We start from the raw sequence: 5929 nt of genomic DNA, 5'->3' as shown, positions 1-5929 counted from the left end.
TAGAGCATTCTCTGGTAGATCTTCTCAGTAGAGTATTCTCTGGTAGATCTTCTCAGTAGAGTATTCTCTGGTAGATCTTCTCAGTAGAGTATTCTCTGGTAGATCTTCTCAGTAGAGTATTCTCTGGTAGATCTTCTCAGTAGAGTATTCTCTGGTAGATCTTCTCAGTAGAGTATTCTCTGGTAGATCTTCTCAGTAGAGTATTCTCTGGTAGATCTTCTCAGTAGAGTATTCTCTGGTAGATCTTCTCAGCTACTGGTTGCACTTTCAGTAATATTGCACTATTTTACTTCACTGTACTTCACTTAGTTTAGAATAGGTTTATAGGGTTAGCAATAGGTTCAGGCAGGAGGACTCAGTAGTGTTGTTAACTGATACTTTATTCCACACGATACAATACATTATTGTAATATTGATTTGGCATATGGTTGTGCTCGCAGCGGCTCCCTGCCGCAGCCAACTGAGACACCGTCTCCTGAGACACCGTCTCCTGAGACACCCCGTCTCCTGTGACACCCCGTTCCTGAGACACCCGTCTCCTGAGACACCCCGTCTCCTGAGACACACCGTCTCCTGAGACACCGTCTGAGACACCGTCTCCTGAGACACCCCGTCTCCTGAGACACCCTGTCTCCTGAGACACCCCATCTCCTGAGACACACCGCCTCCTGAGACACACCGCCTCCTGAGACACCGTCTGAGGACACCGTCTCCTGAGACACACCGTCTCCTGAGACACACCGTCTCCTGAGACACCGTCTCCTGAGACACACCGTCTCCTGAGACACACCGTCTCCTGAGACACACCGTCTCCTGAGACACACCGTCTCCTGAGACACACCGTCTCCTGAGACACACCGTCTCCTGAGACACACCGTCTCGACATCTGGGGCAGAGAGCAGCGAACGCATTCCCCTGAGAAAGAAGAAAAAAGAAGAACAGACAAAGGGTGGAGGCTGAGGAGGCGGAGGCCGCAGGAGACCGAGAGCGTCTGTGTCGCACTAGCAATGCAAGTGCCGGGATCCCTGCTCTATACTCCGCCCTATCAGGAAGGTGTGCCTTGACGCGTGATGACGATTTGCAAATGACGTGCTAGGTCTCGCGTCCCCCTGCATGAACCAGCTCTGCTTGTTTATTATGGTTTAGTATATTGTATATTTATATGTATCTGTATATTTTAGGAGGTTTACTTATTTAAGCTTAGCATAGATGTAATTATGTTCTGTGTACTTATATGTTATGTTATGCCAGGTGCTTGCGTTGTCTTGTCTTAATAATTTCAGTGCCAGTCTGACCTTGTGTTGTTCTGTGCATCTGACAATAAAAGACTTGAACTTGAACTCAGTAAAGTATTCTCTGGTAGATCTTCTCAGTATTTCTGGTTTTACAGTTTTTTCTGTCCTCTCTCTCGTGGAGAACATTAAAGTCTCTCTCTCTCTCTCTCTCTCTCTCTCTCTCTCTCTCTCTCTCTCTCTCTCTCTCCTCTCTCTCTCTCTCTCTCTCTCTCTCTCTCTCCTCTCTCTCTCTCTCTCTCTCTCACACACACACACACACACACACATGCCTGAACCTGCAGATGGCAACAGGCCTGGTCAGGCCACAGTTAGTGTGAACTGTGTGAACACACAGATTCCAACTAAAGAGGGATTGTTATCAAAGTTACGATTGTTGTTGAGCCCATGGACCAATCAACTATCTCTACACATGAAGCTGTCATATACTGTAAGCGTGAGAAAGATCTTTGTGTGTGTGTGAAAGAGAGCGAGCGAGATCATTCAAATCATGCTGCCTGTTATAGGCTACATGTCTTCTCTCACCTCAGCACTGAGTATACCAGCTAGCATGTGTGTGTATGTGCATGTGTGAGCTGGGGGTGGGGGGGGGGGGGGGGGGGGGGTGTTAGTGTGTTTGTGTGACTGGGACCATGCATAGGGCAGAGACCGGCTGATTGAGTATTTGTTGTCTGCTATTTTCTCTCTCTCTCTCTCTCTCTCTCTCTCTCTCTCTCTCTCTCTCTCTCTCTCTCTCTCTCTCTCTCACTCTCTCTCTCTCTCTCTCTCTCTCTCTCTCTCTCTCTCTCTCTCTCACACACACTCACGAACACACACGCACACACACACCCTCTATGGCCCGAGGGTGAATTCCATCCTCCCCCCTCCCATCCCTGTCCCTCTCGCGCACAAACACACCTCTCCCCCATCTGCACACAGTCACACACTATCCTATTCGACAGAAGGGGCAGGCGGCGCGTCTGACGCGTTTTGCGCATTTCTGAAGCTCGCGCTCACTCACAGATTCAGGAGAGGGACGGGAAACAGGAGGGCGCGCGCAGGAACAGAGAGAGAACGAAGAGGGAGCTGCGCTAATTGTTTGTTCAGTTTGTTTGCTGCAAGACCGCACAGAAAAACGTAGCACGCGCGGACCAACATTGCATTACCTTTTAAATCAACCGAAGAGATTAGCGGGTTCGAGCTGCGCACAAGACAGAGCACGGATCCCGGATGGCTAGGCGCGGGCTGCTCGCGCTTTCTTCACCCTGACCCAGGAGAGACGGCTGCTCTGTTGAGGTAGTCTCCAGTGGTCAGACAACCAGAAATGCCCCGCTAACCGTGTTTTCGTCGCAAGGTTTCTTCAGCCACTACAATCTCTTTCACGCTATACCCATTTCCGTTTAACCGGGATCCTGTCTCGCGCACCGGACGGACTGTAAACAAACGAGCGGTTTCCATCCCGATCCGGTTGGCGCGAGAAGGTTTGGAAGCAAAATACCTGGTGCTTTGTGGTCCTTCTAGATTTCTTCCCTTTATCTCTGCCGTGTTCATAGATGAGTTTTGTTTAACATGACTGTAGGATGACTGAGAGTCCAAAACACCGAATTGAACGCTGGAATGTAGCAGGAGTATGTATGTCCATCTGATGCAGTGACTGGTCAAACAGCCATCAGACTTTCCCTCCACATACCAGGACACACACAACTTAAAAACTACACACACAGTGACACACACACACAGTGACACTCACAACCCCCCCCCCCCCCCCCCACAAACACAACCCCCCCCACCACCACCTCCGGGCCATGCTGTGTTCAGTGGTCTGTTGAAGGTGCGTGTGTGTGAGGCTGTGGACCTGAAGCCCACTCCCTGGGCACTGCGTCATGCTGTGGGGAAGAGTGGCTCCTTCCTGCTGGACCCTTACCTGGCCCTGAACCTAGACCAGGCCCGGCTGGGCCAGACCGCCACCAGGACCAAGACCAACAGCCCGGCCTGGCACCAGGAGTTCTGCACCGAGGTCCGCGAGGGGAGGAGCCTCGAGCTGTCAGTCTTCCACGATGCGCCGATCGGATACGACGACTTTGTAGCCAACCTGTACTATTCAGCTGGAGGACCTGTTGCAGAATGGGACCAGGCACTATGAGGACTGGGTACGTGTGTGTGTTGTGTCTTAGGTAAAGGTAACCTGTGCTGCATCAGTAAATAGTAATGTTCTATCTTATATCCAGACCTGGATGAACTGCACTGTATTAGAACTGGTAGACACCTGGACCCCCAGCAGAGATGTGTGTGTGCGTGTGTGTTTTTCGAGTCCCCTGAGTGATACCTGTGCAGAGCAAGGGGTGGGACGGGCCAGGGTCTTGTTGATCTGGACAGACACTATATAGCAGCTCTACAGAACACACAGCACCCCAGGCCTCTCCTGGCCTCTCCTTTCAGTGTCCTGGCTGACTTGTGCCTGGTGTCCCTGGGACCTAGGGTCTGGTCTAATGATTGTGATTATGTAACACGTAAATACACACACCACACACACACACACCTCCGGGCATTCTGCTCTTCCAGGCAGTGTCCCAGTGTGAGGTCAGTTTGTATAGATCACTCCACTGATTGAGCACAACATTGATTATCCAGCCTGGTTAGGTCAATACATCTGCCCCACGGTACTCTCCCCTCTCTCTCTCATCCCTCGCTCCCTCGCTCACTCCTAACCCCCTCGTTCCTTCACTGCTGAACTCCATTCCTGACCTCTATTTTCCATGGTGTTCCCCCTCCTTCCTCTCTCCCTGTCGTAGCTCCTCCTGTCTCCTCTCTCCTCCCTGTCGTAGCTCCCTCCTGTCTCTCTCTCTCTCCCTGTCGTAGCTCCCTCCTGTCTCTCTCTCTCTCCCTGTCGTAGCTCCCTCCTCTGTCTCTCCCTGTCGTAGCTCCCTCCTCCTCTCTCTCTCTCTCTCTCCCTGTCATATCTCCCCCTCTCTCTCTCTCTCTCTCTCTCTCTCTCTCTCTCTCTCTCTCTCTCTCTCTCTCTCTCTCTCTCTCTCTCTCTCTCTCTCTCTCACTCTCTCTCTCCCTGTCGTAGCTCCCTCATCCTGTCTGTCTCCCTGCTGTGTGTTCAGCCTGTGGACTTGCAGGGGTTAAATGATTCATAGGGGTATGATGCTTATTAATTGTTTCAGTCTGTAATTGAGATGCTCTCTGGAGCCTGTCCCCATGGTGACACCATAGCCACTCTCCTCCTCCACCACAGACAGAGAGGGGGGGGGGGGAGTGAATAGTGAGATTTAGGGGGTGCAGGAACTAGAGAGATAGATGGGGGGGCAGGGAATAGAGAGGGAGGATACAGAAAGAGAGGGGCAGGGAAAAGAAAGAGGGGGGATAGAGAGAGAGAGAGAGAGAGAGAGAGAGAGAGGAGAGAGAGAGAGAGAGAGAGAGAGAGAGAGAGAGAGAGAGAGAGAGAGAGAGAGAGCAAAAGAAATGTGTGTTGATTGTTTGCATGTGACGGTACAGTAAGGTCATAATGAGATGAATGCTCAAGGGCTCTCCTGTAACCCAATAATGGAACAATACTGAGGTTTGAACACACGCACACACACGCACACACACGCACACACTCACTAGACTGAAGTATTACCCAGAGCGCCACAATCAGAGGCTGCCTCTGGCTCGTTACTGTGGCAGGATGCCGGGTAGTGACATCATTAGCCCCACCCTCAGTGTAGAAGTAGGGCAGACTGGGCTTAAGATGCCTGGCACATTATCACCACGGAGACAAGTAACACACACACCACACACACTGGACCAAGATGCCAATCAGGTCATCATCCCTGTGTGTGTGTGTGTTTCTCTACGGTGTGTCATGCATGGCCTTAGTGAAAGGAAAGAAATAGGGTGACATTTTGAGAACGTATTCAGCAGGTGAAACATACACTCTCTTTTTCTCTCTCATGGTCCCTCCCTCCCCTCCCTCCCTCCCTCCCTCCCTCCCCTGCCCTCCCTCCCTCCCTCCCTCCCTCCCTCCCTCCCTCCCTCCCTCCCTCCCTCCCTCCCTCCCTCCCTCCCTCCCCTCCCTCCCTCCCTCCTCCCTCCCTCCCTCCTCCCTCCCTCCCTCCCCCTCCTCTCGCTCTCTCTCCTAACTGTTAACCTAAGATCAATGACAAAAGAAAGTATCGCTTTCTCCCATTCTATATTCTTAGTGTGTGCCCCCCTGTATCACTACCTGGCCCATGGGCCTGTCATTCAGGGTTATCACGCAGGGGCGGGGTTTTCTCGGGAGAGCTCCAATCAGAGGGCCCAAGGGCTGACCCAATCCAACTCCACTTACATGATTAGCCGCCTGTGATGTTATATTAAAGATGCATGACTCTCAACACTGTCTCACTCAGCACGGCCTCTGTCTGTGTGTGTAAGTGTGTGTGTTTATGTGTGTGAGTGTGCAAATGCCTGGCCGACTGAGTGAAAGAGAAACACTGAGTTATCTCTGTGCTCAAATTAGTCTTTTGACAGATGGACGTGGGAGGCTGTCACTAAGAGAGAGAGAGAGAGAGAGAGAGAGGTGGGCGACGGAGGGAGGGAGAGATCATGAGAGAGAGAGAGAGAGAGAGAGGGTACAGTTTGATAGGAGAAAGAGAAATGGATATGCAGGGAGTGGGAGGTAGGTGTAGACA

General features: G+C 51.6%; 1 protein-coding gene across 1 annotated transcript in view; it reads left to right on the top strand.

Moving 5' to 3' along the window:
- Positions 1-3255: 3255 nt before the first annotated feature.
- prkcea (protein kinase C, epsilon a) overlaps positions 3256-5929 on the top strand; it is a 23097-nt gene continuing 20423 nt past the window's right edge. The window contains exon 1 of the mRNA XM_067244190.1: positions 3256-3421. The gene's annotated coding sequence lies outside the window, so the exon portion shown is untranslated. The remainder of the gene's footprint in view (positions 3422-5929) is intronic.

This window comes from Osmerus mordax, chromosome 10, assembly GCF_038355195.1.
Source record: "Osmerus mordax isolate fOsmMor3 chromosome 10, fOsmMor3.pri, whole genome shotgun sequence".
Lineage (NCBI taxonomy): Eukaryota > Metazoa > Chordata > Actinopteri > Osmeriformes > Osmeridae > Osmerus > Osmerus mordax.
The sequence above is the reverse complement of the archived record's forward strand: the minus strand, read 5'-3'. Positions and strand labels throughout refer to the sequence as shown.